Below are 25,924 nucleotides of genomic sequence, written 5' to 3'. Positions count from 1 at the left end.
TCTTTAAAAAATAAATTTTGCTGTTTTTTTGTTTTTTTCTTATCCTGGATCGTGCAGTCTTCCAAAGAACATCTTTTCTCAGTTTACTGCCTATTTCTAGTGCTCAATCCAGTGGCCAGTGAATAGGAAGCATTTAATTAACACTTTAGTAAATATTAAATATATGTCTAAGCACAAATAGTTCACTGTAATAAAGCATAACTACAGTCAGTGATAAATTGCAATATATATATATATATATATATATATAGTGTTTTTATAATGTGAGGATAACTTGTTATATTAAAATATCATTTTTGGAATCCTGTCAATGCAATAGTTTTGTTGTAATTCTGTCCTAATACTGTTTTTTCATTGTTTTAACCTTTGGACATTATTCCCTATAAGGAACCCAGTCACATAAGGCTTTATGATTAAATGTTGATTAAATAATGCTGCAGCTTTAGCACCATAAAAGATATAAGGGGTTAAATCATTCAAGTCTTTTTTTTTCCTTCGTTTTCTTTTAAAGACATGTAACTCCTTTGTCTGATCTCCTTATGGTCCTTGTCACAACTGTATGACTTTTAATCACTCATACACTCAGTGAGTTACTGCACTGCTGGAACCTTAATAATGTTCTAGTTTGTTTGGGTGATCTTCCTGATAAAGTCCTGACAATCTCTCCGTATAATGGGAAGACAATCAAAATAAAAAATGCTTTAAGAGTTCAGGTAGTGGAGCATACTATTATTTTTCACAAGGTACAAGGATATTAAAATACTGACTTCCATGCCTTTGATTGAGTTTGTGATGAAATCCAAGAAAAATTGAAAATTTGAATTATTCTACTGTCGGCAGGGACTGTATATCATGCAGAGAGTAGGCATATGTAACCAACTCTTACCTCGTAATCTCAAGAGCATCACATTGCCCTCCTTTTATAGGAGTTTCTGTAGTATCTCTAGGCAATTAATTCATTATATAGCTCCCTTACAGCAATTACTACATGGAATTTTACAAATATGTAAAATATCCTCTCCAGTGTACACAATTTGAATAGCTAATAATAGTGCTTATGTTGATATAGCGCTTCAGATTTTTCAAGGTGCTTTCCACTAGATTATCTCGTTTGATTCAATAGTGCTCTGAAGTAGGCAGTGGAATTCTTAACCGTGCTTCTACATGTTCACATCTCTGCTTAGCCTCTTTCCTATTGTTTCCTTATTGGTCTGTCTTTTTTTAAAGAGGGCAGTTTGGTATGATGAAAGAGGACAGAGTATGAATTCAGTATTATTAATAAATAATAATATCTATCTCGCAAAGCCATTGCCATATAACAAGTCTACTGATCCTAGCATAGTCTCAAACACACAGTAGAATAGTCTTAAAAGTTTTTTCCTTTTTTGCTTCCCTGTCATTCTCCTTCTTATCTCACTTCTTTCCTATTTCTTTTTTTCCTATTTTATTCTCCCTTTTCCTATCTTGACCTTGTGTGGCAGAGAACGTGGAGAACACAGTTACAGAATCTTAGGATTTACTGATTTAACATATGTTTCACAAAGATCTTTTTTTTAGCAGGCAAAATTGTAAGCTTTAGTAGAGACAGGAGAGAGAAATCCAAGTTTTGTCCCTCTCCTTTAAGAGAAGACCCTTCCTGTCATTCTCTATGGAAATCCGAAAATGTTGTGCAGTGAAATTGGACAGTCACTCATGTCATCTAATCTTCTCATTTTACAGATGAAGGAAGTGGATCTGAGAGAAGTTGAGTGACTTGCCTGAGCTTGCAAAGGTGGTAAGTGGTGTGCTATGACTAGCACTCAGAAGTTTTTTGCCTTCACCCTGATTGTCTCCCACATTAAGCAAAAATATTCTGCATGCAAATAGGTATAACAGAGCTTCCTCCTATGAAGGATATTATTGTCTGTTGGTGCAGAGGGAACTTATATATAAAAGATGAAAACATGTAAAGTAGCATGAGATGGCATTGAACGGGTGAGATGGGTAAATAATTCAAAAGAGAGGAGCATAGATGGTCATTGTAGGGAGATGGGACACTGTCAACTTGTTTGTTCTGCTCACGGTCATTTTATTCTCAGGGTGAACAGAACTGCCTAGTTCCCTTAGGATGCTAGTACATGTGTTTTGAATTAAATGAATGAATGCAGGCTAAATGAGATATATAATTGAACTTGTCTTAGAAAAAAAGCAAGGGTTTAGAGAATCTAGGCCAGAGTGTTTAAACTGAGTTACTCGTCATTACTGGGCAATAAAATAAGTTGACGGGGTCACAGTTTACAAATGAAAAGGAACAGTGTCATTATGCTATAAAAATTGTTTAGGTTTATATATGACGCTGTAAATAAAATACATTATGGTTCATATGCAATGTGTATAGTCATGATTTGAAATGCATGTTTCACTGTGGGCCATGGTTAAAAACAAATAAAAAATACTGTTATAGACATGGGGAATACTAAATTTTGAGGCAGGTGTGGGAATATTTTGTGGGAAAATAATGAGTTTAACAGTTTGGCTAAATCAGAGACATAGGGACTAGTGAAATCAGATTGTCTATGCAGAAGAAAAATATTTTGGCTCATTAGCTATTTAATATTCACTGGGAATCATTGCCCTCCCATCATCTCTGCCCTTCTCCTAGGTCATTTAACAAAAGTACATGTTAGAAGGTCAGATGTGGATAAACAGGATGGAAACCAGAGAGACCAGAGAATCATGTAAAAGAGGCAGCACACAGAATGAAAGTTGTGTCTTTAGTTGGTGACAATTGGCAGAGAAAACCAGTTAACCAGTTTCTTGGTCATGATTGGAACAGAATGAAGTTGAAAAAAATGAAAGGGTAATGATAAAATGGAGACCACATTGTAAACAATGTCTTAGAACTGTTGTTTGAGAAAAAACAATAAGGGAAAATAAAAAGGATAATAGAGATAGGTTAGGTTTGGAAGAAGGGTAAAATTTCTACAGTCAACCAGGGAAAGTAAAAAGAAGACTCTAGACAAAGACTAGAAATAAAATTAAGAAAGTAACAAAATCCTAGTTAAAAAGATCCCTTTAGAATGAAGAAACTCCCCTCCTACTAGCTTTTTAAAAGAAAAATTATTTAATTTTATTTATCTTTACTATTGTTATTATTATTTTAATTTGCTCTAGGGTATGTGTGCTAACCAGAGAGCGAAAGAGAGAGGGAAAATGAGAAAGCAAGCTACTAGGTCCAGGACTCAATCCATGGTCAGCCATGTGGTAGTTCAGTGCCTTAACCACCACACCACCTGCTTCCCCACCCCCCACCCCCACTAGCTTTAAGATCACAAGGAATAGATGTTGAGTATACAAAACAAAACCTTAAAGAAAGATAGTTGGGTCACCCTAATTCTCTTCAAGAAAATCCCACATGTCCAACAGTGGTTCAAATCTCAGCCCAGGAGCTTGAGAAACACAACAGGTGCATGTGCATACATGCCCAATATCCTGTCAAGATGGAGAAATGGCAGAGAAGGCATTGCAATGTTATCATGCCCTGCTGGAGAATTCTCTCTCTCTTCTCCCTCTCTTTCTCTGCCAAGCGCACATTCCTTCTGGCAAGAAAAAAAGAAAAAGAGTTAATAACTATTTATTTTTGTAAGTTTAAGATTGACTAAGACAACAGTCTTAATTAACAATATGGTATTGCCTACTACTTTTGTTTTAGTAAGGAGACACTTTTTTTTTTTTTTTTTGGAGAGGTTCTCGCTATAGGGCGTGTGCACTTGCCAGATAGACAGAGAGAGATGCAGAGACAGAAAGCGAGAAATCACCCCCCAGGGGGGATGGTTACGCCACAATCCCTTCTCCAACATTCTCCTCTCAGGATCTTGGGCACGCATGCACACGCGCCCGGTGTGAGTTTTAAGCCACCGGGTCTGGGACGTGAACCGCGGTCGACTACATGGGAGTCCAGTGACATAGCCATTACGCTAAATGCTGGTTTCCTAGTAACGAGACACTTTTTGAGCGTGTAAAAACATTTATATTAAAAGCATATTCTTTATCTTTTCAAATTTGTTTAATAAATTACTGTCACTTGCAAAACTGTTAAGAGTTTGACCATTCTCCATATTATGTGTCAGATAGGAAGTTAAAAAGAAGTTCAAGTATTGGACCAGCAGTTAGTGAAATGGCTATATTGCTGGACTCCCATGTAGTCGACCATGGTTCGAGTCCTGGAACCAGTGACTTAAACTCACGCTGGGCACATGTGCGTGCTTGCCCAAGATTCCAAGAGGAAAATGGAGAAGGGATTGTGGCGTGGCCATCCCTCCTGAGGGGGGTGATTTCTTGCTTTCTGTTTCTGTCTCTGTCTCTCTCTATCTTGCTGGTGAGTGCATGCACTTTAAAGCAAAAACCTCTCCAAAAAAAGAAGTTTGAGTATTATATGAAGGTTTTAAATTTCATGTCTTTAAAAGCTGAAATGCATTAGATAATTGTGGAACAAGCTTAGAAGGTTAGAAATCTGTTTACAAATGGTTGAAACGTGTCCATGTAAGGTGAGCATTTCTTTGTAGTTTAGTTTAATTCAAAGAAGAAATTTGCAGGTTAAAAGTGAGAAATAATCACTATTTTTTAAGAAGCCAAGGTTTGATTTGATTAATACACATTGCACTTATGCTGGAAACAACCATGTTGTATAAAGTACCGTGATTAAGTGTAAGTTAAAAAATAATAAAAAAGAAACTATGGTTTAAGTTACTTTTTAAAAACTTATTTATTTATTTTTATTTATCATTATTATTGATTTTTAATTTGATGCAGGCACTCACCACCGAGAGAGAGAGAGAGAGAGAGAGCGAGGGAGAGAACGTGCACGAAAGTGAGAAAGCAAGTTGCCAGGACTCAAATGGTTGTCTGTCATGCAGGAATCTAGTGGTTCAGTCACCATGCCACCTGCTAACCCCTTAAATTACTTATTTTTAAAAAGAAACCAAATAACACCTCTTTGTAGTTTATTGAAGGAAATCTATAATAGCATTATTGATACTGTCCCATGAACATGTGTATGTAAGTCTACATAACTAAGAGAAACTGCCCAAGCCCGCATGTATGTGTATTTGTGTATATTTGTGTGTAATGAAACGCTATCTCCAGGCATGGTTAGGTACAAAGGTCCATCAGTTAAGTCTCAAAACTAAATAAACATGTGAGGTTATGATTATTTTATTGAGCTTTTTTATTTTATGACCCACTAATGGCTCATGGATCAGTTATATTGATGAGCACAGAAAAACCTACGCTTCAATGAAGTTCTTTCTTTATTCACTTATTATTTTTATTTTAAAGTGCCAAAAAAGAAAATGACCAGTTCCCCATCTTTATTTTTCATTTACAATACACAGTAAAAGTACAATTTGTATTAGTGGAAATAAAAATACGTATATCAATTAGATCTAACTGCCAATTCATAGGAGACTTTCTAATTTACTTTTAATTTCGAATGCAAATTGTTCAACTTCTGAATTTAAGTCGATGTCTTACTGTAAACTATTTAATATCAGGCTTATTTTTTAAAATGCTTTTTAGGTTGAACTTAATAAACTGTTCGTGTTATAATTTACGGAGAGTTCAGATAGTAGGAATTGCTTTCTGTGGGAACTTTCAGGCAGCTTGCTTCTTTCTCTTGCAAAGAAAGGAGCAGGGCAGATTATGTACCCCAGTATAATCTTCCCAAATTTGCCAATCAGATAAATCCCTTCATCTCTTGAGGGCCAGATGAATAAAAGAGTGGAGTGAGATAAGGAGAGCTGCAGTTCCAAAGAAGGAAACATCAGGAATGAGGAGTAAATGCTCCTTCACCCCAGGCATTAATGTTTTTAATATTCATGAAAACTAAGCATGAAAGCTTTGTCTGATGTAGTAGTAGGTAATCTGGTTTATTGCTCTATTTTCAAAGTAAAGCAAACGACTGAGTATTTAGCTTTAGAACTAATTAGCTCCCTCACACACCTTTTGTCAAAGTCTTGTCAATTTCACTTGTTCACACCTCTAATAGAGTTTGTAGGGGTGAAATGGAAGCATTTGCCAGTTTTGCTTCAACAGTCTTTTTTAAAAAACATTTTTGCAAGAGGAACCAGCAGTTAGCGTAATGGCTATGTCGCTGGATTCCCACATAGTCTACCGCGGTTCGGGTCCCAGACCTGGAGGCTTAGAACTCACGCTGGGCGTGTGTGCGTGCATGCCCAAGATCCCGAGAGGAGAATGGAGAAGGGATTACCGCGTGACCATCCCCCCTGGGGGGTGATTTCTCGTTTTCTGTCTCTATGGCTCTCTCTGTCTGTCTGCATGTGCCCTATAGCAAAAACCTCTCAAAAAAAAAAAAAAAGAAAGAAAGAAAAAGAAAACACATTTTTGCGAGAGAGAGAGAGAGGAGAGATAGAGGGAGATATGGGGGGGGGGATGAGAAAATATCCCTCATGGGGAATGGCTGCGCTGCAATCCCCTCTCCTCCATTTCTCCTTTCTGTTGGGACTTTAGCTACGCATGCACATGCACCCGGGATATCTCCTAAGTGAAGAGATTTGGAACTCAAACTGCACAGTTGACCATGTGGGATCCAGCCTCCACAACCACCATGCCACAGGCTGGTCCCATAACCTCAAATACCTCCGTATTTAGTTCATCTTGAAATTAAGCAGGAAACTGTTTGATGGGCTATATACATGTGTTCCCTGAGGTCAGAGCCTATCGGTAAATTCTGAAATGATTCTTAAGTTATTTTTTCTGAACTATGGATTTTAGTGTAAAATACTTATTAAAATACACGATGGAGCAAAAGAATATTGTCTATTGAACATCCTCTGTTTAATATCAAATCTTCCAAGTCTTTCTAAGTACAGAGTTAAAGAACAATTACTTTCTAAGTGACGAAATGTGTTTATTTTTATTAGAGAGTGTGTACACTTACCAGAGACAGAGAAGAATGAAGGGAGAGAAGGAGAGAAATTAGCCCCAAGTCGGGCCTGGTCACACAGCTATCCCTTTGCTCTGTCTCTCCTTCCCATCAGGGTTTGGGCACACAAATATGCACATGTAGGGCTGGGATTCACACTGCAATTGGCCATGCAGGATCCAGCTCCCAGTGGGCAGCACATAACCATTACGCCATGGGGTCAGCCCTAGAAGTGACCAGATTTGAAAATACATGCAGGAAACAGGAGGGGAATGGATTTTCCTATTTTCTGAGTATGTAAATAGTTAAAATAAGATCTACATCCCAAGTTAAACGAAATAAAAAATTCAGGGCTCATTACTGTGCTAGGTCATGCATTTCTTTGTACTATTATTTAAAAAATTATAGCAAGCTCTCATAATTCATGAGCTTAACTAAATACATATTAAAATTCAATTGATTCTGGGGCCAAAAGGATAAAAAACCTTTTAAGGAAACTCATGGATATGAGGACATTATAATATTTCCACAGGCATGTTAAAGTCCTGAAATCTGTTATAAGCTAGAGCCAGCCAGTAGCATGGTGGTTAATGCAAATGAATAAAGAGAAGAATTATAAAATCTGGTCCTTCTACAGTGGATTTTCTTTCTTTTTAATATATTTTAAAGAATTATTTATTTTATGGGAACAGCTGATGGCATAATGGTTATGTCGCTGGACTCCCACATAGTCGACCACGGTTCAAGTCCTGGACCAAGCGATTTCATGCTCACGCCAGGCCTGTGTGTGTGCGTGTCCAAGATCCCAAGGAGACTAGAAGAGAAAGGACTGTTGCATAGCCATCCTCCCTGGGGGTGATTTCTCGCTTTCTGTCTCTCTGAATCTGTCTGTCTGTCTGGTTAGGTTAGCACACATGCTCTACAGCCAAAATCTCTCTCTCAAAAAGAAATTTATTTTATTTGTTATTATTACTTTTTTTTTTAATTTTTAAATTTTTAAATTTTTTTTTTTTTAATTTGCTATATTACACGTGCTCTCACCAGAGAGAGAGAAAAAGCAAGCTGTCAGGTCTAGGGCTTGAACTGCTGTTGGCTGTGTAGAGTCCAGTACCCCAGTGCCTTAACCACCATACCACCTACTGGCCTCACTACAGTAAATTTTCTAATAAATATTTTTTTCTTTCAGTGAAAATAGTGAACTTTATAGCAAAGCTAGAGATAGATGTTGAGCTTAGGAACACAGAAGGTATAAGTCCCCCTAAAAATTAGAGGAAGCAGCTTGTTAGACTCTGAATCTCAAATTGTTACGTAAATGAGAACGCATTTTGAGACCAGGAAAACGTAGGTCAGGATGTTAGTGCGATCAGTAATATGTGTCCTTGCTCATGTGACCGTACCTTTTTGAGTCTCAGTTTTCTCATCTGTAGAACTGGAGATAAAACCATATATGTTATAAGACCTGGATCAAATGAGAAAGGATAGCTACCAAAGGCCTGGCAAAGAAACTGACACAGAATTGGCCCCGGTATCTAAGAAGTGCAGCCTCCTTCTTTTAAATGGAATACGCTGAATGGTACCCTGAGTAAGCTACACTCATTCAGAAACGAATCATCCTCTTAGATTTTATCGGTTAGCTTTGCTCATGTATGAAGGCGAATGATTGCTTTATTTAAAGTACTAGACATAATTCTCTTTGAACAACCAGTGAATTAATGCACTGTGGCTGTGTGTGGTGTAAATAAATAAAATATTTCTTGCATATTCGCTGATCTTGTGATTTTCAAATGCAGGTGGATAAGTCATCTCCTGGTGGATATTGTTTAGAAGAATGAGGTTTGACCTGGGGAGATTGTCTTCACAACTATGTACTCTTTCACCACACACGGAACAATCAGAGCTAAAGCTATTCTCTAAATTAGTAGCAGACTCCCATTGTTAACAGGATTCTGTCCCATGATTTGAACATGAGCTTGTGTTTGTGTCTGTCAGGACACAATCAATAGCCAAAGACAAAGCCAGTTTAGAAAGTAACATCAGGGCCACATCCTTAACAAAATTCTATCACTTGTTGAATATGTGTATACGAGTCTTGTATAAAGAAATAGCTATGCTCTGTATGACTAGAGTTCACTGAATGGACATTTTGTTTATCAGAAAGCAGGTAACGAGAATAGAATACTCATTCTATATTTGTCTAACTACCCTGGATATGGAGGAGCGTTTTACAATAAACTGAAAAACAAATAGAAAAATATTTTCTAAATTTCTATATTTCTTGTGGTTTTGGTAAATAATATATTTCTAGAAGGTTATCCATTGCATCAATGTTTTCATATTTATCTGAATCAGTTTGAGAAAAATAGTCTTTCAGAATACTTTTAATTGATTTGGATATGTTATATTACCTTAAAAAAATCTTATTGACTAGGATAATTAGTATAGTAATTAGTATAGTCATGCTACCTGAAAAAAGGAAGAGCATATTATAAGGATTCCTAATTTATATAGCAGAGGAAAAAACCCTCTAATTATTAGATTATTTTTTCTTGTTTTTGAGATAAGTGTTTCATTTCCGGAAAAACCCTAGGTAATTTAAAAACAATATAAATCTTACTGAACGCATAGTTAATTGGCTAATAGGTAATCTTTTGCTTTTTTATGTGATGTATTAGGTACATTTTTGTTTGTTAATCTAAATAATAAACACAGAGTTTATTTAAGACCCTGCTGCCCCACTGAATGAGGCCATGTGGGGCTGGGTTCCATTTCCAGCTCAGCCTAGAATCTGGGCATACTGGTGGTGTACCTGTAATCTGTAGCATCTCACAGTGAGATAGCTGTGAGGTCCTGTCTAGAGAGCTGGCTGCTCTTTAGTCCCAGCTACTTTAGAGGCTAAAGCAGGAGGGTTGGGACACAGTAAGACTGTCAAAAGTGAATGAATGGGGACCAGCAGGTGGCATGGTGGTTAAGGCACTGGACACTCCCACATGGTCAACTATGGTTCGAGTCCTGGAACTGGGAGCTTACTTTCTCACTTTCCCTCGTTCTCTCTGTGTGTATGTGTCTTTCTCTGGTCAAATTAAAATAAGTGAACAAATAAATAAATAATTCTTTAAAAAATGAATAAATTAATTAAACAATACAAAACTTTAGCAGGGCTAACTGAAAAGTACTTAATATATGCAAAAAAATTAACCCAAATTTTGAAAATTCATTTTCACGTCTTTGAGCAAAACATAACATTCGGTGTGAACACTTGGGCAGCCTTGCTGGGGTCCTGTGCCCTGTACGTGGAGAGTGTCTGAGAGAGCAAAGCTGACTGCCGTGGCTAAGTCCAGAAGCAGGCCTGCACTTTGAGAAGTGACTCCACGTCTTCTGAATTGTAGTTTTACATAAAAATATTTTTTATTACTGGAACCAAGAATATATGATACAGATAACAGCTAAAACAAAACAAAATTCTGGGAGAGGTTAAGAAACAGCCCTACGTTGGGCCAGTCAGTAGCATGGTAGTTAAGGAGTCTGGATCCCACATGGCCCACTGCGCAGTTTGAGTCCTGGATGGGAGCCTGAAAATCACACTGGACATGTGTGTGCGAGTGCTCAAAATCCTGAGAGGAAAATGGAGGAGAAGGGGCTGTGGCATGGCCATCTCCCTCGGGAGTGATTTCTCACTTTAACTCTCTCTCTCCGTCTTCAGCAAGCACACATATCCTATGGCGCGCACACACACACACACACGTACACACACACACACACACACACAAAACCCAGAAGCCTAACATTTTTAATTTCTTTATATCAAAGTGTGAAATCTTAATAATATTTCCCCTTATTTCTCCTGAACTTTGCCAGAGTATAGCTGGGACAATCCATATCGTTTATACATGTTACTGAAAAATACACAAAGAACTCTTAGTTTGCAATCCTTATGATGACCTTAAGCAAATCATTGTCTTTCTCTGGGTCCCATTCTCATCATAGAATGGAGTTAGATCATTAGTTTTCTTTTTAAATGATTTTATTTAGCTTTATTTATTTAATTATTTAATTTGACCAGAGAGGGGCAGAGTGAGAGAATGAGAAAGAGGAAAGTGAGAAAGCAAATCACTAGGTTCAGGACTCAAACTGTAGTAGTCATGTGGGAGTCCAGTGCCACTAACCACCATGCGACCTGCTGGCCCCATCACTGGTTTTCCATAAATGTTTAGTGCAGTTGTACAGATTGGGAATGCTTGAGTGTTCCACACAATTCTGACTTTTATATCACCTTGGTTGCATGATTGATATTTGTTGAGAAGGTACTTCTTTGAAGCAAAGATTTGAAAAGCCTCCATGCCAGATTACACCTGAAATACCTTTACCTTCAACATTTTATTGTTAATTTCTTCTATCCTGCTTCCTATGCTTGAGCCAGACACTGGCATTACCATACAGATTTTGTGTTTTTCTACTTCTGTTGGTGCCCTAAACTCTAGGCTTTCATAGAATACCCATCTGCTTGTTTTCACTGACCTGAAATGCCTCTTGTTTTTCAAGGTCCAGCTCTATGGCCATCTCTGAATAGATTTGATGACCAGGAACAAACTCTTCTCTGGAATTTCAATAACAGTATGTTAGTATTGTTTTTGAGCCACTTACCTATTCTTGGGTCTATCACATAATGATGTATTTGAGGAGCTGCCATCTCTGCTTCCTACTGGCACTGGGGATATTATGTAAGACTAGAGAGATAAGTAGAACATAACATAGTGATGAGATGCTAGGGTGCTCTCTGGAGTACACATATTTCACCAAGAAGGGGTATAACAGTCTTAATGGAGTTCCTGGAGACCGTCTGCATGGAAATTTAAGATCAACAGTGCCAGATTCTATTTCGATAAAATTAGTTTAATGCCAAAAGGCTCATGTACTGGCCAGAGAAAGAGATAGAGAGAGAAAGAGAGGACCTCCCTCCCCCAATGGGACATGGCCACATCACAATCCCTTCTCCAGTTCTTCACATTCTTGGTAGTATTTTGTACACACCTACACACCCACCTGTGTGTTTTTCAAGACCCCAGGGCTGGGATTCAAACCATGTGGTTGGCCATTTGGGATCCAGTTACCTTAAACACCAGACCATGGAGATAAGCCCTAAATTTTTAATTGTTTTTAACATTTGGAAATGCATTTAAAAATACTGTTAAAGTATATTGACCTGAGAAAGTCTCCAAATTTCTGTTTCAGTTTCTATAAGCAAATCACAACCTCACATGGCAGTCTGCTTTCTTAGTAAGTTGCTAAGTGATAGCCAATCATAGCCGCTATGCTTCAGTCAACTGCAGATAGACCACCTTTAATTGTATTAACACAGGGAGACATCAAGATATAACCAATCCAGCTCTTTCTCTACTTCAGTCCCTAACTTCCATATTTTGTAGTTACTTTCCCATTCTGGAACTTAAATATTGCTTGACCATGAGACTACCTGAAGTTTCTTGGAAGCCATTCTGGGAGTCTGCCCAATTCGCATCATTTTGCTCAAATTCCACTAAATTAAATTGTCTGAAGTTTTTCTTTTAACAATACAAAACAGTGCCAGCCCTGTAAGCTAGTGGTTAAAAAAGCTGTATCCCTTGAGACCAGCAAATAGTGTAACAATTACATCACTGGACTCCCACAGTGATTTCTCGCTTTCTATCTCTCTGTCTCTCTCTGTCTCTCTGGAAGCACACGCACCCTATAGCAAAAACCTCTCTCTAAAGAAAAAAATAAATACATAAAAGAAGAAGCTGGATCCCACATGACTGACCATTTTTTGAATCCTCATCCGGGTGGCTCAAAAAACATGCCAGGTGTGTGTGCATGCATGATCAAAAGTCCAAGATGGAGAAATGGAAAATTGCAGCATGACCCTGCCTCATTAGAGGATGCTTTCTCCCTCTCCTTTCTTTCTGTCTTTGTTTCTCTTTCTGGTAAGCATTTGTGCCCTCTAGCAATTAAAAAATTTTTTAAAATAAAAAACCATAAAATATCAAAACAAAAACATGTATAATGGCCACTCGCACACACATTTGGACTACATATACATGTGTCTTCATTCTCAACATGAACATCATCTATTCATACTTGGATCTTTGTTTAGCAAAATTTAATGATTGTCATTGAAAATGTCCAGATGGCCTTTTTAAAAAAAATCTGCTTACTTATTTTTAAAGAATTATTTACTTAATTTTATTATCATTATTATCATTATTTTTAATTTGCTACAGGGCATTTTGACTCATCAGAGAGAGAGAGAGAAAGTGAGAAAGCAAGTTACCAGGTCCAGGGCTTGAACTGTAGTCAGTCATGTGAGAGTTCAGTGCCTTAACCACTATATCATCTGATCGACCCCCAGATTGCCTTTTTAGTTAATCTTGAAAATAATAATTATTTAAAATCTAGTGTAGTCCTTACTATGAATAACAATGCAACAATGCCCTCAAGATGATTACATTTCAAGTAGATCTCTTTAAAGATGAAATATATTCTTTTTAACTCAGTGTTCCCTACTTGATGTTTTGAAGTATAATATAAAAGTTTTCCAAGCAGAGAAACACTCTGCACACATGTGCTTGAATGCCCAAAATCCTGAAAGGAGAAATAGAGAAGGATTGTGGTGTGACCATCCCCCGTGAGGATGCTGTCTTACTTTCCTCCTCTGTCTCTTGTCTCTTTTGGGTGAGCATATATGAACTTTAGCAAGTTAGAGAAAAATAAATACATAAAAGCCTTCCAGGAGGCCACCAGATGGCATAGCAGTTAATCACTGGACTGCCACATGGTTGATCCCAGTTCAAGTCCCAGTCCCGGTGGCTTGAAAATCACACTGGGTGTGTGTGCATGCATGCCAAAGATCCCAGGAGGAGGATGGACGGGAAAGGATTGTGTCATGGTCATCCCCCCGGGGGACTATTTCTCACTTTCTCTCTCTCTCTTTTCTCTCTCTCCCTCTCTCCCTAGTGAGCGCATGTACCCTATGGGGGAAAAATAAACCTTTCAGAACCTATCACAGTTCTACTGCAATTATGTAAACAGAAGATGGATTAGCTAATCATGTAGAAGAAATTAAATGTCTCATTTGAAAATTTTAGAGGATTTAAATGAGACCTCCCTGTGCTGATTTTGATAGTTTTTGTTAGAGTCTGGGTTTACTAGAATACTGTCAAGGTTTTGTATTTAAATACTGCCCTTCTGGTGATCATTCTTCCCGTTGCTTTTTTATTTTTTTCCAATTTAAGAGTGTTTAAATTTTAGGGACCAGCAGATGGCATAATGGTTACATCACTCTCAGGTAGTTAACCGCAGTTTGAGTCCTGATCTCAGTAACTTAAACTCACACCGGGTGCATGTGTGTGTACCCAAAATCCTGAAAGGAAAATAGAGGAGAAGGGATTGCGGTGTGGCTGTTCTCCCTGGTGGAGGGAGGGGGGATTTCTTGCTTTCTGTCTCTTTGTCTTTCTCTGTCTCTCCAGCAAGCACACATAGCCTATAGCAAATCTCTCTTTAAAAATAAAAGAGGAAAAATGTTTAAATTTTAAGCTGTACAATTGAAATCTGAAATTTTCAAATCTTGAGTGTATATGCAACAGTGATAGTGTTTATAATATATTAGATTATCATAATGCATTTTGTATAGAAAAACAAAAATATGCCATGACTTTTCTGATGACCCAAATAGTTTCTGATGACCCAAATAGTTTGCTATTTGAAAGTAATTTCTAGTTTGTAGTTACCTTTTCGTATTCTGCTTAAAATTCTTTTGAATTTTTAAAAAATTTTACACGTTCATTTACTGTACATCACCACAGCTTGTGAAATAAATCTTCCCAACATAATTACACTACAGACCAGTTCAGTAAAAGAAATTATCTTACATTGGAGTCGGCAGGTGGCGTGTGGTTAAGGGTGCTGGACTCCCACATGGCTGAGCACGGTTGGAGTCTCAGACCTGGTAGCTTGCTTTCTCACTTGCCCTTTTTCTCCCTTTCTCACTCTGTCCCTCTCTGGTCAACTTCAAATAAATAAATTAATTAAATTAAATACAAATAATTATTTTTTAAAAAAGATATTATCATACACGTTATCAAAAACAGTCCTCCATTTCTGTGCCCCTTAAGTGTCTTATCTCTCTATTTTTCTCCTTGATTCCCTGGTTCAAATTTTAATCTAATTTCTCCCATGAATACTGTCATCTAATTCCTTCTATGTCACTAAATAACATAGTAATCAGTAGTGACTGTCATTCAGGAGGAACTACTGAACACTTCTAAACTCGATGATGTGTAACCAACCTTGGATAGGCATAGTAAAATAATATTTAAACTAATTTGTATATGATAAAATAATAGTTTTCCTATTATGAAGAAAAGGCCAATAGTTTGTCAAGTTACTTTTTGCTAAAAGAAATGTAAAATGGATGTTGTTTGCAAAAAAAGTTTAGATTTATTAAAATATTAATTAACTTCCTTCAAATCAGTCAAATAAATTTTTCTCTAATTTTGTCTTAATAAATCAGTCAAAGGATGCTCACTTTTTCTTCTACATACAAATGTAATTCTTTAAGTGGTGTTGATGGCCCAGAGTTTGCCCTGCTCCAGCATCTTTTCTCTGTAACTGAGATATTAACATAAAGCTCTTGGAGTTGTTTGCTTGTTAAGAAAAGAACCCATTATTCTACTCTGAGAGGTTCTATAGGTGCCAGTATGGTTTGCATCAACCACTTCCACAGCCTTTGTTACACTGCCCTCTGCAGCTCAGCAAACAGCCTCACAGTCTATCATCTTTCTAAAAAGTAAACCATTTGTGCAATGTTTAAAAAAATTGTTTATTGGGGCCAGCATGTGGCATGATGGTTAAGGCACTGGACTCCTATGTGGCCAACTGTGGTTCGAGTCCCAGACGTCACAGCTTGAAAATTGGCCAGGCACATGTGTATGCTTGCCCAAAATCCCAACAAGAAAATGGTGGAGAAGAGATTGCAGTGTGGCCATCTCCCCCTGGAAGGGTGATTTCGCCCTTTCTGCCTCTCTCTTTCCAGTGAATGCATGTTTTCTATGGTAAAAACAAAAATCATAAAAAAAAAAAAATCAATTATGTAAAGTTGGACTTTTGTAATAATAGGACTACTGTCTTTAAGAGTAAAGAAAAATATGTATTTAAATAGAAAGTAGGTAATATTTTGAAAACTAAGTATATACCAAATAGTCTCTTAAACATTTATTATAACACCCAACATTAAACAACTTTGTATCTGAATAAGTATAATTAGTTATAATTGCTCAGAATTATTATTCCTGTGTTAATATGTCTTGATCAACAATAAACAGCACTGATAAGAATAATTAATCTTTTAGTATAATTTTCTGTATGCATGCATACTATCACATGTAATTCCATATTGGACTATCACATAATTATCAAATCTTATAGATTCAATAACAAAGTTAAGGAAGATTCAAATTAAGAAAGCCAAGGGACCAGCAGTTAGCGTAATGGCTATGTCACTGAACTCCCATGTAGTTGACTACAGTTCGAGTTCCGGACCCGGTGGCTTAAACTCATGCTGGGCACAAGTGCGTGTGTGCCCAAGATCCCAAGAGGAGAATGGAGGAGAAGGGATTGCAGTGTGGCCATCCCCCCTGGGGATAAGTAAATAGAGCAGGAGTTAATAATAACTAAAAAGAGCAGGATATGCAGATATATTTATTATGACAATAATGAATAACCTTGTGATATCTTTTTAATATCTGTCCTCCTCCGTTACTGCTTCTTTGGAGCTGTAAACTGTGTCCTTGTTTGCTTATAGCCTATCACAGTGACTGGGACATAGACCAGCTCAGGAAACATTTATTGAAGAACTGAAGAGATGAATGGATACAAATCACTGACAATTTTCATGTCATCTCATTGAGCTGTCATAAAAAACTTATGAAGACAATCTTTATCTTATTTCATCAATAAAGAAACTAAACTTTAGGAAAAGAAAAATTATCCGTAGTTCCATAGCAAGTGGACAGCTCAAATTTAATCCTGTCTTTGAATGTTTATGCTCTTAGCTACTAATAAAAGTGGTAGTACTAAATGTAGCTAAGATGACAATTATATCTTGTTTAACTCTATTAAGTAGTCAAGTTTGTGGGCTAAATGTGGGGAAATATCACAACCTTTATATTAATCATTTATTGATAATAATGCATTTATAAACTTTAGTTCTGAAGAAAATATCTGAAAATATCTGAAAAAGAAAATAGCGGTAGGATTGCAGTGTTTATTATTTTTCATATATAATTTTAGATTCTTCATCCATAAAATAGTCTCACACTTTCTGTCCAATCACAGATCCCATACATCTTTTCACTCACTCATTATTTGTTTTCTTTCTACCCAAAGTTGTCTGTTTTTGTTGACCAATCAAAATTTGCCATTCCGTACAGCCCACCTTAAACTCAATATTATGATCACTCCAGTCCTGAATTATGACTTTTCCTCTAGATTTTAAGAGTAACTAGAGTAAGAATATTTTTTCTCTCACTTACATTAATGAACTTAATATTAATGTTTCTCTCCACCAGTATATGGACTCCTTGAAGCTGGGAATCATGTCATACATTTTTCTTTATGTCCTCAGATCCTAGCACTAATGATCACTGGATAGGGAGTATAGAAATTGTTGCTGTTGGGCCAGCAGGTGGTGTGGGGGTTAAGGGGCTGAGCTGACCATGGTTTGAGTCCTGGACTTGGTGGCTTGTTTGATCTCTGTCTGTCTGTCTCTCTCTGGTGAGCACACATACCCTATAACAAATTCAAATAGTAATAATGATGATAAATAATAATTTTCAAAACTCACTATTTCATGCAGTTCAACCAAACTAGACATTTGAACATTATGGAAAAGAAACAGAATCTTATGATCTTAGGATGTTAAAGTATGAGGGAACATGAGGAATAATATAGTAAATTCTCCATTTTTCAGATGAAAAAAATAGATTTAAATGGGGACAGTATGGATCAGCCTTTTTCTTTCTTTCTTCTCTTTTTTCTTTTCTTTTTTTTTTTTTTTTTTTTGCCAATGGGCACATGCCCTAGTGGAGAGCGAAACGGGAGAGAGAGAGAGAGAGAGAGAGAGAGAGACAGACAGTGGTGAAAGGGAAAGTGAGATATCACCCCCCCCACCACCCCACCCCACTCCCACACCATGGCCACATCTCTATCCCTTCTCTGTTAACTTCCTGGGATCGTGGGTGTGCATGCATATGTGCCCTATGTGATTAATCATTCTTACTAGTCTGCATCGCAATGTCTTTGATATCCTTTTTCATTTTACCTCCTCAAACTTTATCCATTTTTAAACAGTTTATTTCTTTCTTCTAAGAGAGAAAGCAAGAAGCAGTGCTTCCCACAGTCTTGATGCCACAATCCACCCCCAGCCTAGCCAGTCCTGAATCATGAGCACTTGTGTCCCAGGTACTCAGATGTCTTTGGCTACAAACAGAACCTCCCATGTGGCTTAGCCTTGAACACATTGAATTTTACTTTGTGTCACTGTCAGTTACTACCTCTTCAACCTTTAAATGGAATGTATGTGCTGTGATGTGTCTGTATGTTAAAAAAAATAAAAGACTGTCCCATGCACAGTTTCATCAGAAATGCAGAAAACACTTTAGGTATTTGAAGCAGGAAGTATCTAATCCAGGAAACAAAGTTCCTATAAAAACATTGAGAGACCTGGAAAAACAAAATTTGGAAAACACTTAGAGGGACCAGTGGGTAGCATGGTGATTAAGGTGCTGGATGCTCCCACAAGGCCGACCATGGTTTGAGTCTCGAACCTGGTGACTTGCTTTCTCACTCCCCTTCCCCTCTCTCTCTGGTCAAATTAAAATAAATGTGTGAATAAATAAAATTAAATAATTCTAAAAAAAAAGGAAACACTTAGAAAAGTTTTTGGGTTCACCATTACCTTTGGCAAGTCAAGGAACTGACAGCACTAAATAAAAGACCTCCAACATTGTGGTGGCAGATTTCCAGGAAAATGTCCATAGACCGTGGTCAAATCTTACATTTGGTAGAGCCCAAACATTTTTTTCTCTGCTCTTTCAGAAGAGCAGTTAAATTTTTGGGTCTCTCCTACCTTCTAACTGTTTTATGGGTTCTAAGTAGTAAAATCCAAATCAGAAAAGAAAACTAATTTTTACATTTGCATCGTAGTTTAAGACCAGATTTTCCCACACACTTCAGTAACTCACAAATTTTCAGTCTACTATAACAGAGAATAGTATTTGATGTTAATAATACAGAATTGCTTTTTTTTTTTTTTTTTTGAAATTGCTATGTGGCACATGCTCCTGCTGGAAAGAAATAGAGAGAGAGAATGAAAGAGAAAGAAGGGAAAGTGAGATCCCTCCCACGGTGGATGACTATACCACAGTCTCTTTTCTCTTCTATTCTCTTGGGATTTTGGACACACATATGCATACGTCTGGCATGGTTTTCAAACGACAGGGTCCGAGACTAACTATGTAGTCAGCCATGTAGGACCCAGATGCCTTAACCATCATGCATCTGTCTTGCCCCTTAGATTTGTCAGTGCTGAAAGGGACTAGAGCCAAACCTCTTCTCATTTAAAAGACTGAAGTCACATTGGAATAGACTGGGAGAACCAACCTGTTTTTTTTTTAGATTATGCATTTGTTGAGAGAGAGACAAGCACCCTCAATAGGGTCTAATGATCCTCACTCCAAGCCTTTCCCCCAGTCTAGATCATGGTTGCAAGTGCGTGGCATGTCCAGGTAGACATGGGGACTGGATCCATGGCCTTCCTTATGGATCCCACATTGCTTGAGCAATATGTAACCACTGCATTACCTAACTGGCTAACATCATCCTTAACCTTCTTCCATGGCTACAGATGGAGAGTTTTCCTGTTTCACTTGTCTCTGATTTTTCCCATTGCTTCATACTTAAAATTTAACTCTGTAACCTTCTGATTTAGTGAAGTTAGTGTGGTATATTATGCCTAATTATATAGTGCTAAACTTTTTTTTTTCTTTTTTTGGAGAGCTTTTTTTCTTATTGGGCACATGCACTCATCAGAAAGACAGAGAGAGACAGAGAGATAGAAAGCGAGAAATCACCTCCCAGAGGAGATGGCCATGCCACAATCCCTTCTCCTCCATTATCCTCTTGGGATCTTGGGCACACACGCACATGTGCCCAGTGTGAATTTAAGCCACCAGGTCTGAGACTCGAACCACAGTTGATTATATGGGAGTCCAGCGACATAGCCATTACGCTAACTACTGGTCCCTAAACATTTTTGAGTTTTGCAAAGATTCTTCAAAAACGTTTACATAGGTACATACACATAACTACAAACTGAAAGGGAGTTAAGACTGTTTATTGCTGTTCCAAAACGAAGTCACCATTTTGTCTGATGAGTTACCAATGGGGAAGTAGACCAATAAATCTATTTAATCAGATTTCTCAATATTGTGAACAATTCTCCTGGTAGCCAGATACTATAAACCTATCGTGGCCACTTCTCATTTTGACTTGTTGTTTTGGATGGAACTTGCTGTGGCACTCGGGTTTTCTTAAGTATAAACCATTCCAGAATCACACTGTTATTATAGGTTGCTTTGTCCTCAGGCGCTCCAGTATTCCTTTTGGGCTATTGGTCTTTCAACATGCAGTTAGAGGATTAAAGTAAATCATTTAATCCATGCAGTATGTCACTCACTAGTATACTTTTGGAAATTGTTTCCACAGGAGCACCAGTGAAAACAGCCAGTCTGAGATATTGACACTATAGAAAAAACTGACAGCTTACTCCTTGTATTGATTCTGCTCTTCTCTACAAATATAGACTCCGTTCCCTACCACAGCCTTGTAAGTGGTGCCTGCTGAGGTTGCTAAATTGCTTTGTAAATTATTTATTACTTGGACACCTTGTAAAGATCTCTTTTCTTCTTGTCTGACTTTGCTTGTGCTTTCTAGGGTCTCATATACAGTGAAAGGTCTCAAAGTAGACACTGAGCACAACCTTATGGAATCCTTCCTTTCCTATCTCATATTGCAGATGCCATTTGCACTGCCCTTGCTATCCATAAGTCATTTGTTATTTCCTTTCATTTATGATATGTTGCCTACAAAAAGGCACTAGCTAGCTGGCAATTTGGACCCCAGCACTCAGCGATTAATTAGCACAGTCTTGAACTAAAAAATTCAAAATATTTGAGGAACATTTATTTAATGATGGAGGAATCTTTCTCATAGTACAATTTGTTCATTAGAGCAGATGCACATATTTAATTTACTTGCACTTATGTAGAAATGTTCTTAAAACTCACAAATAATATTTCTTCATTTTGAGTTAGTTTTACTTCATTTAATTTTCCTTTTTCTTTTTAATTGCTAGAGAACTTATACACTCTCTAGAGGGAGACAGAGAAAGAGAGGGAGAAAACACCCTCTCCATCCAATAAAGTGTAGTGGCATGACTACACTTTCTTTCTCCTCCTTTCTTAATGCTTTTGGGATTTGGGGCATATATGTACACATGCTCAGTGTGTTTTTCAAGTTGTGGGACCCAGGCTTTGAATTGTGGTTGGCCATGTGGGATTTGGCCCCCTTAATCACTAGGCTATGGGACTAGTCCATTTTTTTGTGACTTTTCTGAACCAGAATTTTTAAATGTTTATAATTTAGATTCTTAAAAAATATATTCTTTATGTCCAGAAAGCAGAGCAATTTGAATAGATTACGACTACCTACTTTTAGCTGACTAAAACTACACATACACATATTAAAACATTCAACAGGGCAGGTAGGTGGTGTGGTGGTTAGAGCACTGAACTCCCACATGGCTGACTGTGGTTCAAGTCCCGGACCTAGCAACTTGCTTTCTCATTTTTCCTTTCTCTCTCTTTCCTTGTGTCTCTCTCTGGTCAAACTAAAAAAATCAAAAATATTTTAAAAATTAACAAAATTAAATAAATAAATTTTTATTAAAAAATATTCAACAGAAAGAAGTCTGTGCTTAATTATATGCATTTTCCTCTCCCTTTCCTCTAGCCTCCTACATTAGTAGGGTCACAACCAGGACAAATTTGGGAATTAGGTTGAGTTATTTTAGTGATCTTTATAGCTTGAAAGGCCAAGAAGCTCGTCCACTCTCCCATCTTTCAAAATTCTTTTGCTTATGTTTGAAGAACATAGATTTTTCAATCCCATCTCTGTCATTTATGAACCCTGACTTTAGGCAAGTAACTTAGATATAAACATCAGTTTCTTCACTATAAAATTAAACAACTGGGGGAAGCCAGCAAGTGGCATGGTGGTTAAGGAAACTGAACTCCCATGTAGCTGACTGTGGTTTGAGTCCCAGACGTAGAGGCTTGCTTTTTCACTTTCTCTGTCTCTCTCTCTCACTCATTCTGTCCCTCTCTGGTCAAATTAAAAATAAATAAATAAAGTTAAATTTTTTAAAAAAGAAACAACTGGGGCCAGCTGGTGGTGGTGTGGTTAAGGCCCTGGACTCCCACATGAACAGCCATGTTTCAAGTCCCAGATCTGGTAGCTTGAAATTCATGCCAGGCATGTGCACGTGTATGCCCAAGTTCCTGAGAGCAAAATGGAGGAAAAGGGATTGCGATGTGGCTGTCTCCCCAAGAGTTGATTTCTCACTTTCTGCCTCTATGTCTCTAGTGAGTGCATGTTCCTTGTAGTGAAACATCTCTAAAAATATGAAAAGAGAAATAACAACAATAATAATATCTGCCCAAAGGGTTATTGAAAGAATGAATGGGATAATGTTATTTGAAGCCTTAGCATATTCATGTGTTAGGTATCAGCATTTGTTATGACATGTCACAGCTATGTAATTATTTATGTGAGTATTCAATATTGTGATGCTTATATTTTTATATAATACCAATAGATGCATGTTGAGAATTTTAAAAATATGCAGCTAGTAATTACACATTAAAAATGTAGCATCTTGTAGGCATTTTAAAATTTTAATTACAGAATACTAAGAAGTACGGAAGCTCACTTCTAAGCTCACTGTAGTTCTCAGTGAAATGGGGAATGCTAATCTGTCAGAGGACAAAGGTCTAGATCATGAAGTCTCAGAGGAAATCAGCTATTTCTAAACCGGCCACTGTGGAGAACAAATGGGCACAGAAAGAGCAAAGCTGGGAACAAGCAAGTGGATAAAGACAATGAGGTCCTTCTGGCCAGAAATTTCAAGCCTGCTGCAGTCTCCTCCCATGCAAGGTTTGCCCAGGGCAGTGCTGGCTTTCTTGCCCACGGCTGGAACCACTATGTATTGTTAAAGTCTTGTTTTCTTCATCCTCTGTGCCCTGAAGGCAGTCATCTTTAAAATGAGACTTCTATACTTATTTTCTATACTCAATTCCATGCTTGGAATGCTTGTTTTTAAATATTATGCCACCATTTCAAGGCCCAGCTGGAGCGCTACCACTCTTACCCAATGTCGTTCCCGTCTACTCCTTTCCTCCCCTTCTAGATTCCTTCAGTGTTGATAATACGAATCACCCTACTAAGTCCTGAGATTAGATATGGTGCTATCTGGTTTAATACTTGTTTCCTGTATGGCTGTTTATTCAGCTAGAAACATGCAGGACAGGGAAAAATCTTTTATTGTCCTTTCAGTAGCAACATCATAAAATATTCAAGGGGAAACCAAAAGCTGGTTAAAGCCCACAGTATTTTCAGGAAAAAAAAAAAAAAAAAAAAGAATGTTCTACCACTAGATTGGAGCTTTGTAGAATTCCCCTATTTTTGTGCACATTTTACATATGTGCCCATTCTCCTCAATACTAACCAATTTACCACACAGCTTCAATATAAAAGCTTTCACATAATTTAATTTAATCCTCAAGACAGTCTTGTTTGTTTGTTTTGAGAGAGATTTTTGCCATAGGTTGCATATGCTTGTCAGAGAGACAGAGACAGAAAGCGAGCAATCACCCCCATGGCCATGCCGCAATCCTTTCTCCTCCATTCACTTCTCGGGATTTTGAGCACACACACACACATACATACACTCATCCAAGGTTTCAAACCTTGGTTCCAAGGTTCGAACTGCAATAGATCACATGGGATTCCAGAGCCTTTACTATACAACCTGCTGGCTCCCCTCAAGAAAATCTTATTAAAAATGTTTTATTTTCCTCTGTTCGTCTAGAAGAATCAAAGCCTTTCAGAGGTTGCAGTGCTTTGTCTTATGTCACAGGAATCCATGGGTTTTCTTTTCCATTCTTCCCAGCTTACCTTACACAGTGGCTTAACATACAGGAACCCCTGTGAGGAAGGCCAGAAAGATATTTTTAGCTTTGATTTCAAAGTAATAAGACTGATTCCTCTTGAAAAAAAAAATGTGATAGAAGATCTCCCTATCTGAGCAGTCTCCACCTATTCCCTCTTGGGGATCACGGAGGTGTGGTTTTTGGTCAATGTTAGTGCTAGGCTGACTCAAGAAGGTTCTTGTTTCATATCCAGAGACCCCTGTGAATACTCTGGGCTTGCATGTGCCCATGATCCAGGGCTGAATGAAGCTGAGGGTGTATCACAATGTCAGGACCCTGTCAGAGTGCTGTTTTTCTGTAACTGCCTCTGTCTCTTTTTCTCTCTCTGTGTCTCATTCATGGAAGACATAAATAAATAGGCTTAAAAATAATATTGATTTGACAGAAAAACTACGTGGGAGTCTTACAGACCCTCGTCTAAGAGATGCATGAAGAAACAAAATTAGAATTTGATTTAAGAAAAAAATGCACACACACATACTTACATACATATATCTCATATGTACTGTAATATGAGTCAGGAAATAATAAAATATGTATTAAAAACATATATCTATCATATAGAGTTAGTGAAATTTGAGATGAAGAAAAAAATCTCATTATTGGAATGAAACAAATTTGTGTTTAAAGCTGTTAAAGAAAGAAGCAAGATAAATATCTGGAGGGAAAGGATGTATGAGACAGAACTGAACTAAGTGGACTTATCCTGGGTAGAAGTGAAGGATGGTAGGACCGGAGCTTCTCCACTCTGAAAATTTCTTTAAAAAAGGTTTCCTTTCTTTCTTATAAAATATATAATTGAGGCCTAAGTTATAAAGGTATATTATTATGAAATAGCTTTGTAAAATGTTTGTACCTAATGAGTATTTCCAACAAAAGTAGAAGAGATTATCTATTTTACTGCATTTATGTTAGCACTGAGTATTGTCATTAAAAAAACAAAATGCTAATTTAAAGAGCAAAATATGAAACCAGAACTCTCTATTCTTTGTAATGCTGAGCTTAGAAAGAATTTTTCCTATATTTTACTAGTTGCGTTTTTAAAAATTGTATATTTTTACTTTATTTTGATAGTTGTATTTTTAAATAAACTAATATAAATTTCATAGTATTTTTTAACCTGCTTAAACATTTTATAAGCATATATAATTCTAACTGCTTGTGCATAAGAATTAGAAAATTTTTGGTGTACTTATTAATTTTATTAAGTCTGATTCTGTTTTTTCTTTGTGTTTTTTTTTTTTTTAATTTGGAAATTTAATCTCAAGCAGGGAGTACTTTTTAAAAATTTTCTTTATTGCTACATTTCCCACTCCATAAAGTTTGCAGATATAGATGTCAATACCAAATGGTAGCATGTATTCTTCTATATTGTTTTAGTCTCTTATTGCTTTGTTAACAGAAATACCTGACTGTAAATTTTAAAGAAATGGAAGATTATTTGACTCACAATTGCACTGATGAAAAGTTCAAAGGCATAGGACTGATCTCAGGCCAGCCTACAACATGGTCAGCAGAAGCAGGGAGAGTAGCAGGCTGTTACAAAGAGAAAGAAACTGCAGTCTGCTCAATGACCTGCTCTTATGAGAACTACCTGTTTTTTTTTTTTTTTTTTTGAGATTTTTGCTATTGGGCGCATTTGTCT

General features: G+C 37.2%; 1 protein-coding gene across 3 annotated transcripts in view; it reads left to right on the top strand.

Moving 5' to 3' along the window:
* The first annotated feature begins 1,716 nt into the window (after positions 1-1,716).
* The window catches only part of HNF4G (hepatocyte nuclear factor 4 gamma), a 94,033-nt gene continuing 69,825 nt past the window's right edge, over positions 1,717-25,924 (top strand). Inside the window, exons 1-2 of one of the 3 annotated variants that reach the window (XM_027776336.1) lie at positions 1,738-1,774; positions 20,717-20,836. The gene's annotated coding sequence lies outside the window, so the exon portion shown is untranslated. Of the gene's footprint in view, positions 1,775-20,716; positions 20,837-25,924 lie in introns of all 3 variants that reach the window. The other 2 variants (XM_027776335.1, XM_027776337.1) reach the window with 2 other exon arrangements.

Source organism: Tupaia chinensis, unplaced genomic scaffold (assembly GCF_000334495.1).
Source record: "Tupaia chinensis unplaced genomic scaffold, TupChi_1.0 Scaffold000667_1, whole genome shotgun sequence".
Taxonomy (NCBI): Eukaryota; Metazoa; Chordata; class Mammalia; order Scandentia; family Tupaiidae; genus Tupaia; species Tupaia belangeri.
Note: the sequence above shows the minus strand (reverse complement) of the source record. Positions and strands in the feature narration are given on the sequence as shown.